The 10,334-nt window shown below is 49.8% G+C and overlaps 2 long non-coding RNA genes across 3 annotated transcripts in view; both read left to right on the top strand.

The window, feature by feature from the left end:
- LOC115069501 overlaps positions 1-10,334 on the top strand; it is a 156,056-nt gene that overhangs the window by 1,131 nt on the left and 144,591 nt on the right. The window lies entirely within an intron of this gene.
- LOC115069503 overlaps positions 9,473-10,334 on the top strand; it is a 31,862-nt gene continuing 31,000 nt past the window's right edge. The window contains exon 1 of the long non-coding RNA XR_003848767.1: positions 9,473-9,549. This is a non-coding gene — a long non-coding RNA (uncharacterized LOC115069503). The remainder of the gene's footprint in view (positions 9,550-10,334) is intronic.

The following is a 10,334-nucleotide window of genomic DNA, read 5'->3' as shown; positions in this document are numbered from 1 at the left end:
TTTTTTAGCCTTAATTTTTGTGTGTGTTGGTTGAATGTCTTTTTCATCTGCTGGCTTTATTACTTTTTCTTGTTATAATTTCGCCCTCTTTTCATTCTCCCCGTTCGCCCTTCCTACCTTAGTTTTGCGTTTGCTCCCCCACCCCCACCCGCGGCTCCCTGGTCTCCCTCTCCTGCCATCCTGCGCCTCGCTCTCCCTCTCCCCAGGTCCTGTTGGGTACAGTAGATTTTGATAAAAAGACAAACGAAGCTATCAGTGGGTCTGATGTTGAAGAATGAAGATAATAATGTTTCCATAGGTGGTGCTTCAAATGCCATTATTTCTCACTGAATATTTAAAGAGATCCCTGGGCAAAGATGGATTTGCGCGCTCCTGGGGTGCGAGCCGCTCGCTTTACCCAAACCCCCGGGAACGTGTTCAAACCCCAGAACTTTTAAATCCCTCAGCCGCCCCCACCCCAGAAGCGGGCGCGCTCGAAAACACACCCATGCGCACCCTTCGGGGTACACCGAGACTTCCACGCGCACTCGCGTCTTCCTTCCCGAAGAGTGCCCGCGTTTGGAGCCGCTGGCATCGGCCTCTAGTAGTCTTAGCTTGAACGTGCGGGCCGCCAGCGCACTCATGCTGCCGGAACCGAGTGGAGCTGGCGGTCCCGCAAACCTCGGCGGTGAACTCGCGGGAAGCTTCCGGGACTTAGCTTCACACGTGCTCCGTGCTCTCTGTGTGATAGGGATGGGGGAACTGTCCCTCCCACTAAATGCAGCAACCCGCAAACGAAAACGCAAAAAGTGTTGCGCACCGCTTAATTAAAAACGGGCGAGCAGAGACGACTTAATTGGGGGTTTCTAAACTTTAATAACTTTTTTCGTTCTTTGGGGTCCTCGACGACGCAGGGGCCGGCTCCCAGCTCTGCGCGCTGCATCCCTCGCTAATTTCTTGTTTGTTTTCTTTCCCTTTGGCCTGGAGAGAGAAGAGGGGAGGTGGAGGAGGGGGGTGGGAGAAAGGGGACGGTCAGAATGGCGTGGAGAGGAGAATTGGTCTTTATTGTTGGTGGCGATACATCAATTACGGGCCATTGTCTCGCGCCCAAGTTCAGCGGTTCGCTGGTGCGGTCGACGAAGTGTCAGCGAGCTGGCTAGGCTCCGCATGCCGTGATGTAAAGACGTAATAAGTCAATAAAAGGGGACACTCGTTTTAGTCTTTGAACGGGTCCAGAAACCAAAGGGGGAGCAAGGTGTCGCAGCGGGGGTCCCTTCCCATGCTTGCACACCTTGAGGCCTGAGCGCGTTCCATGGGGTCGCGCCCTCCTAGTCGCGGATGGGGGCGGCGGATGGGCAATCGGGTTGCAGCTTGCAGGTTCCCCTAGAGGCCCTGGTCCTTGGGGACAGATCAGCTATAGGGAATGGGGGTGGCCCAAAGTGAGTGAGGCGACAGTTGTACAGGGGTCGCGACCTCGAAGACCAAGAGGAACAGCAGGGCGGAGGCGCCTGGCTGTTGTGCACACTCCTTTTCGGGGGTTTGGTGCCTGTTCCTTTGAATATGAACCCTCCGTTTTCCCGAGATATAGCGTGCCCTCTGTGGATTGGCGGGACTGAAGGCCGTGGCCTAAGCCCGACGGCCGCGACCGCGTTCCCCAGGAAGGGGTTTCCGGCTGCTTGGTTCAGCCGTCAGTCTTAGGAAGGGGTAGTGGCATAAAAGCTTCCCATTCTGAGGCCTGGTTCTGCTGCCCGTAAAATTGACTAATTCTGGCCCAGTCTGACTCCAGTCTGGGATGGTACCTGGTGTGAGGCCTTGTCTAGGTCTCCGACCCCCTTTCCGATTCGGCCTATGCCGGTGGAGCACCCTACCCCAGAAGTGGAGGTCATCCTCAAGTCCCCTGCCCACGCCTTCGGTCCCAAAACTTCCAGGGCTAGGCCCTGCTGGCCCCAGGCCGAGACTCCAGGCGCAGTGGAAGAGGTTTCGTTTTCCTGCACCAGGCAAAAAGCGGCAAAAAGGCGGCAACGGCGCCCCGGGGGCGGGGAACAGGCACTTCGATGGTATCAACATTATTGATGGGGAAACGTTCTGGGCAGGAGCCGGGAGATCAGGTTCCCAGTCCCTCCCCTCCCCGGAGGTGGGTGGGACCAAGTGGGTGGTGAGCTTTGTGTGCCGAGTCTGGGGGCGGGGTAGGGGGGGTGGGGGGGTGCGCGCGCGCGCGCGTGTGTGCCCATACACGCGCGCGCGTGCGTTTATGTGTTTGGGGATGGGGCACCTGGATGCACCCACATTAACCACCTGGGGTTTATTTGTATTTTTCTTGTCTGGAAGCCTGCCGGGGTGAGAGGTGGGAGGAACAGAAGACAGAGGTGGCGTGTCCAACTCCAACTTTTAGAGTTCTTTTCTGGACTTGGGGCGCTGTGTGGGGGGGCGGTGACATAAAGTGAAAACCAAATTTGGAAAGCATCTGTGGAATTCTGCCTTTTCCAAGCCTGGGACTCTGCTTTCCTGGGAGTTTCGCAGGTTCTTTTCCTAAGCAATATGCTGTCTCGCAAATCCTAACTTCCCCTCCCTCGGACCCTGGCGGGGCTTTGAACTTGCGAGAGCAGAGTGGGTGTCTCCACCCTGGCTGAGGGATCTGTACGCTCTTTGATCTCGCAGTCCTGGCCGGGTGATTAAAACGCAGTTTCGGGGCGGCCTCCTGTCACCCACCTCCGAGGTAGACCCGTGCCTCTGCAACATCCAGGTGCTGGCTCAGGAGGGAAATTCAGAGGCTGCTAGCGGAGGCGGGATTCCACTCAGGTCAAGGTTCCCCTACTGTCTGGCGCCGCAAACTTCGTCTTCCTCTCCCACACCGGCACTTAGAAACTGACCCGGCTGGCGACCGCAAAAGCTGGAGACTTTTACTTTATGTCCACGGTGTGCTTCAATTCACCGAGCCTCGCAAGGAGCAGTGCCTCGCTAAGGGGTGTAAAATTCCTCCCGGAGGAAACGTCCAGGGGCAGAGAAAGTGGAAAAGACTAATCGAATTTATAAAAAGAAAACCTTTGCTTCCTCTTGGTTAAATCCCTTTGCGGTTTTCTGAGCGAGAAAAAAAAAATTACCACTAAGCAATAGCGTGTAGCTAATTCTTGGAACTAGTAAGTGGGATGTTTAGAAAACCCAGCAGGATGCAGATCCCCCTCCAGCATTAAGAAGTAGGTCCCGAGGATCCACGAAGAGTGATTGGTTCTCACTGAGTGCCTTCAGCTGAAATTGAGAGTGAGGTCTCCAGGGCCCCCATTCTGATGTGTGCGCATTTGAGGATGACCGGGGACCCACCAGGGACCATTTTCATTCCTAAAGGGGATCCTCTTCAGCCACCCCCATGCGAACCCAGAGGTGGACTAAGCAAATCGCCCCCAGAAGTTTTCTTCCCCCTTCAATTGCACTGCTACTTTTCTTTCTAAAGTAGAACTTCCATTTTTAAAGAACAAGTCAAATGTTTTCAGAGATATTGGCTCTACAAAAAGGCTGCAAGCCTTGAAAACTTGCTCAGTGGGTGGCTTCTCCCTGCTGGTGTTCATGGGGGCCAAAGCACTTTTGATTTCATTTTGGTAGGAAAATGACATGGCCAGGTCTGATTTCAGAACTTTCTAGGGAACTGGAGTTGGCCTATCAGCAAGGCCTGCTGTCATTCACTTAGGGGACTCAGCTGAGCTCTGGCTCTCTGAGTTGCTCTCTACTGATGTTTAAGGGGGGATTTTCCTCCTCATGGGAGTCATGTTCCTTCTTGGTGCTGAAGTCAGAGTAGTAACTTTACTGGGTCCCCATGATCAAATCAGATCAATCCTGTAGTCTCTCCTCTTCAAACCTGCATCATTAATTGCTGTACTTTCTCCCAGTTTTTCTCCTGTCCAGTCACAGTAACAATCCTAGCTCCAAGTCTGTCTCCCTTCTTTCCTTTTAGTTAGAAACCTGAACTCCTCCAAGCTCATGTAGTAATGTTAAGAGGACCTCCTGTCTTCTCTTTGCCCCCCCCCCACTTACAAACCACCATTCTGCTCTGATCTCAAGAATTTCCCAACTTCCCCCAGCCTCTTTCACATTTTTACCCTCCAAAGAAGACCTCCTCTGAGCACTGGTTAGTCCTTGGTGCTTCTAATGCCTGAGTTCTGCAGAGTTTTGCTCAGGCCTGGCTCCAGCCTTTTCCTGGGCTGTGCAGGATGCACAGAACCGAACACCAGGCTGCCAGTCAGTGCTTCCTTCTGCAACCAAAGCATGTGATTTCAAGTGTGTTGAAGTGAAGGCTCTGTTTCCCAGGTTTGCTTTTGTTTTTTCTTTCTACCCTGGACCTCAAAACACGTCCAGTTTGGGGGAAGTGGGCTAGGCAGACCAGCACCCATGATTTCAACCTTTTCTTTGGCTCATCTCAGATACTTTATGCAGGGACCAGTCTTCTGGCACATGTGCTGTTTGGGTATTGAGAGTGTGGAGTCAGAGTTGACTTTCAGTTTTACATCTTGACTGTGTCATTTAACAGTGACCAGGGAATGTAGGACTAGGCTTGGTTTGTGTTCGTGTTGTAGGTGAACTTGTTTAAATTAATACCATGGCCCTCTGTTCCCTGCTTTGTTAAATGTAGCTAGTGGAGATGTACAGTGCTGGCCAGGATCTAGCAAGGAGCTAGCTTTGCTGCCTCCAAGAGTTCCTTCGTCTGCTAATGGAGATAATAATAGTTCTTATTTCATAGGGTTCCGGGGGGCTAAAAGAGTTAATATGTATGAAGAATTTAGGATGGTGGCTGGCATGTAATTACAATGCAAGTGTTAGCTATTATTGTCATGACTTCACAGGGTTGTTGTGGGGATCAAATGATATAATGTGATCAAAATATCATTCTCGGTTCATCTGCCCATCCATTCATTTATCCATTCACTACATTGAGTAACACGTTGGGCATGGGAGATGCCACTGGGAAACATTGGCATTCACTTCCTAGCTTCTAGCAATTAATCAAATTAGTTATTTCCTGGAGTGTGTTATCGCCTGGCTCAGTGTTGAGGGTGGAGGGAACGAACAGTGCAGTGGCCAGAGTAGAAGCAATGCTTGGTCTGGGGAGTCCGCCGTTCTAATAAAGAAATCTGAGAACATGGCAGGCTATGCATGAGCCAAGCCCGGTGAGTTACTTATGTGGGTCCTAGGTCGGGGCATGCCTTAGGCCATGCTCCTAAAGGCTCCAGAGCACTGTAGACATGGGAGCGGCTGGTTCTTCAGAGGCCGGGCTGTTCTTTCTGGGTATTTTATTTGACTCTGCTGTGTAGAGTCCCCTGAGTCATGCAGAAAACAGAGCAGAACAGAGTAATAAGGAGGCGCAGTTTTCCCTGGCCCTGGGAGGTATTAAGTGGCGAGTGTCAGAGGCCTTGCTTTCCTGCCTGTTTTGTTTCTGTTTTGTCAGATTATGAAAATTCACCCTGGCCATTTTGATAAAGCATACTTCTGACACCCATCTGATCTGTCGGTTTGAATTCAGCCCCTCCAATGACTGCTGCTTTGCCCACCCATTATTAGGATTATAGCCATGTTAGGGCTAAATGTAAATGAATACCTACAGGCAGAATGCAAAGTGCCCTCGTGAGCTCCCTCCCAGTGGTGTGAGATTAAAATGCTCTTTACGGCTGGAATCTGGAAAAGGAAGCCAGTCTGAGCACCAATACCTGCTAGTGGTGGAGCCCTTCGAAGTGGGTAGGGCAGGTGTGCGTGCCCCTTGTGATGCTGGCTTCCTTGGAGACGCCTGACTGCAAGTGTCCTTTAAAACAGTCACAGATGTCAGCAAGTGGTGGGCGAGGCTTCCTCTCCCTGGTGTTGTGGGAACAGACTCTATTTAATGTCACTTGATGTCCTTCTCCTCAAAAATAGTGCCTGGGGGCTATGGGGGCTTTATTCAAAGGCTTTAAGGAGCTTGGCAGTATGTAAATTATGCCTGAATGTCCTTCTGGTTCCTGTGGCCACTGTCAGGGACTTAAAAATGATGGAGCATCTTGGATGATTTGTGGGAGCATTGCAGCGGCAGGGAGCGCCCCCACGCGCCCCCCCCCCACTGCTTCTCTCTTTGCATAACATAGGCTTTCAGGTCACAGTGGCTCTGTCCATCCAGACAGCTGACCTGGTCTAGGAGTGGCCTCCAGTGTTGGTGGGCAGCTCTCTAAATATCTTTGCTTCAGGGAATGTTGGAATTTTCCCAAAGCAAAGGTTTTTTAAGTTTAGAAAATACAGTTCAGTTTCCAGTGGCTCCTTACCTGCTCACCCAGTCATCCCTTCACTCACACATTCATCCAACCATAATATGGGCAGAACGTCTTTACATGCAGGTGATGATTTTAGGCATGAAAGATATAATGGTAACCAGGACAGACAGGTCCCTGCCCTTCTGGAGCCTGAATTCTGAAGAAAGGGATAGACAAAGGAACAGACTTAATAACTTCAGAGAATGGTAAGCACTTTAGAGAGTAACGCCAGTCAGCTGCCTGTCACAAGCTGCACAGCCTGAGTTCAGTCCCCAGAACCCACATAAAGATGGAAAGAGAGAACCAACTCCAGAGTTGTTCTCTAACAAACACACACACACACACACACACAAACACACACACACACACACCCCACAGTATACATGTGATAATAAACAATAATAATAATAATAATTGAAAGTTCATAAATATCCTTCAACAATTTTTGGAACTATAAACTATTAGATATAGTTTATGAAAGATTTAAAGGGGAGGAGAAATTGTCCGTGTCCTGTTTAAGCACTTGAACCTTAAAAGTTCTCTGGGGTTTAGTCATATGGGGACAGTACTACTAGGGTAGATATGGGATTGAGTTGACATTGAGTCACCTATATTGATCCTAGGGAGAACATAAAGTTTCCCTTGTGTTTCTGGGGACTAATGATACTTCCTACTAGTCTGCCTGGAAACAAAAGACCCCTGAAGATCTGGAATTCACCTAGTATGAGAGATTTCTTCCCTGGGGAGAAAGAAGGGTACAGCTTCCCAAGACATGTGTATCCAGAGGGAGCTCACATCTGCAGCTGGACCCACTCAGAGCTGTAACCTGGCTCACTGACCACCTGCCTGTGTTGGTGTGCAGTAGCCCAGCAGTGGTGAAGAGTCATCTCTGGTGGAAGAACAGTACGTTTCTTTTTCTCCCTCAATCCATCATAGACTGCTACTTATACAAAACATAATAATAATAAATATATATATATTGCTATAAAAATGGAATAGAAAAGAGTCACACAAAATATAATCCCAAGTTATCTTATCTGCCTTTCACCAGAACCTGTTACACAGTCATGGACTCTGGTAGTCTCTGAGGCGCACCCGTGGAGCAGAGCGACAGGGGTGGCAGTGGGGATCTTCCTGCGCACATACTCTGATTTCTCTATAGAAGAACACTGTGAGATACTTCCTTGTAGGACTCTTAGTTCCAGCCACAGAGTCAAATTTAAACAGAGAACCTTCTAGTGGAATTGGGGAACACATGGGGAATCAGGTTCGTCTGTCCAGAGTCAGTCCCCAGAATAACTCCTGAAGCTGTTGTCATCATTGCTGCTGGAAGCAGTCCCACTCTGGCTCTGACAGAGCCAAGCAGCATAGCCCAGGATGGTCTCAGCAGAGCCCATTCATTATAGGGCCTGGCTCCTGAGTCAGTCCTTGGTGAGGAGCGTTTGGTGGTTGGTCATAGCTGCAAGGGAAGCTGGGGACATGGCTGCATCCCATTTTCAGCTTCTGTTGTGGGAGGCAGCTAAGGTGTAGACAGTTCCCCGACCTGGATGAAGCAGAAGATCAGGCATCTGTGTGGGCTCTGTCAGCCCCATGCCCCATCAGAGCATTTCAGAGCCCTCTGAGCATAGCCAAGAGCCTCCCTTAGAAGGCAAGCTTACAGCCAGGCCTGGGGCAGCACTCCCTCTTGAGCTCATCCCCTCTGCCTTTTGTTGGGTTGTGCCTTTAACACATTCCTCAGCTCCACCTTCTGGGTTGAGTGTCCAGTGGTACTCCTCAGGGGCTCACAACCTTCAGAAAATTAGTGGGCTATCCTCAGGAAAAAGGAAATGGGAAGGTAGCTGCCAGTCACTGCACATTTGTCAGGATCCAGGTGGGTGTGGCCCCAGGTTAGCTCACTGCATCCTTAGAGCTTTATGAAATATTTTTGCGGTTTCTAGTTCACACATGGGAATAGAGGCATGTTGGCCATTTCTGTGGCATCTCAGAGCTCTGGAGTTGCTTGCTTCCCAAAACTAGCTTTGTATCCTGTTTGCCAGAAAACAATGCTAAATCAGACACAGTGACACATGCCCTGCGGTTAGGAAGCTGAAGCAGGAGACTGATAGCTTAGGCCAGCCTGGGCTGCATAGTGATACCTTGTCTCAACTCCCAAGGTCCTCAAACAAAAACAAAACAATAGTCATAACCTTAAAATTAAGTGAAGCTAAATGCCAGCCAAAAAAATGTTAAGGCCCTCAGGTAAGGACTGATTTGGGGTGAGGCTTTGGGGCTCACAGCATGGGAATGTGCTAGGTTTTTTTCCATTGAGGGTGGAGACTTACTAGGATCAGGGCCTATGGCCTCTTTGTGGTTTTTATGTGTGGTCTGTAAATGCCTCAGATTTAGACCTGATGAAAACAGTGTAGAGCTTAGAGTAAAGCTAACACCACCCCAGTGAATTAAACTGTCTTTGAACGTCTGATTTCTGACGAGTTGATAGCTGATGCCAGCTGTCATTCTGTGGGACCCCAGCCCCCATCCTGCCTTCCAATAGTTAAGACAAGCAGAAGGTTCTGGTTCTACTTTACAGCGTAAAGTATGGTACATGCTGAAGAAAGGGAAAAGGGAGGCTGACTTAAATCCCTATTCTGTTATCACAGCAGGATTTAGTCGAGTGTTTTCACCTGGCAGAGCATCACTGTGGTCCTGTTTTAACTGAAGGACTTCATCTGTGCAGTCACCTGACTGGAGGGTATGAGGCCACCAGGCTGTCACCCTCTCTTTTGGGGCAGGCCATCAGTATTAATGAGTCTACAGGAGGGGTGTGGCTGTCTGTCTGTGCACTCAGCCTACAGTTTACATTTGGAATATCCTCAAAGGCCTATGTGTTAAAGGCTTGGTCTCTAAATGGAGCTACTGGGGGGCGGGGGGCTTTACGGAGTGGCACCTACAGGAAAGAGTGCAAGCCACTGGGGGTGTGCCCTTGAAAGGATAATGGGTTCCAAGCCAGTTCTGAGTTTTTTCTTTCTGGCCTATAGGTGAGCAGTTTGCTCTACACAGGCCCCCACTATGCGGTGCTGCCTCCCCAAGGAACGACCAGCAACATAGCCAAGAAGCTGAATACTGACATCTTTAAAACCAGGAGCCAAATAACCCTTTTCTTTTATAAGATGATCATCTCAGGTATTAGGTGCTGAGAAATATGCACTGCCAAGTGCTGATGGATGCTGCGAATTCTGTCATTACAGAGCAGAACACACTCTTCAGTGTCCTCTAGGATAACCCAGGGATCTCCTTAGGCTGAAGACTGTGAATTAGAAGATCAAAGGTGAGGCCCAAGATTCCAAATTTCCAATGAGCTCTAAGGTGAGGGCAGCAGATCATGGACCGTTCTTTGTAAAATGGTATTTACACAAAACCAGCAGGCGTGCTCTACATGAAAGGCTTGAGTGAGGTAAGAGAGCAGTCCCCTTAGCTGCTGACCATCTAGTGGGGGTATGACCTAGTTCTCCACCTCATCCCGTATGAACTGGCCTTAGGGACAAAGCACACCCTCTTTTCTCCTCAAGGGTAGACTGGCCATGGTCTCTTATGTTTTCTATATTTGGTAAACATGATGGGTCTGGTGGCCTCTTGCTATGAGTCACTGGCCTATGACACCCAGTGTCAGTAACCACTGACACTCACTAGAGTGGTGTATGGAGTACCTGGCATTTGCTGGGCATGCGTTAGGCCCTCCAGGCGACTGCTCTGATGATGTCACTCATGAAGTTCTCTGGCATCCCCTAGAGTTCTCTCAGCAGCTACTGACTTTGGACTTTAATTGTGTAGGCTCTGGGGTGTTTAGATTCTAACACACCAACTGTTTTAGTCAGTTTTTCCTTGCTGTGACAAAATACCTGAGCACAACAACCTAAAGGAGGAGGGATTGCTTTTGGTCCATCATGGTAGGGAGAAGACGTGGCAGAGATGATCAGGTCACAGGAGAGAGAGAGAGAGAGAGAGAGAGAGAGAGAGAGAGAGAGAGAGAGAGAGAGAGAGAGAGAGAAAGGGAAGAGAGAAAGAGACAAGCGTATCTGCGGGAGAGGAGCGCACCAGCGTAGAAGATCGAGA

Source organism: Nannospalax galili, unplaced genomic scaffold, assembly GCF_000622305.1.
Source record: "Nannospalax galili isolate Female #2095 unplaced genomic scaffold, S.galili_v1.0 scaffold1093, whole genome shotgun sequence".
NCBI lineage: Eukaryota > Metazoa > Chordata > Mammalia > Rodentia > Spalacidae > Nannospalax > Nannospalax galili.
This window is presented reverse-complemented; position numbering and strand designations above follow the sequence as displayed.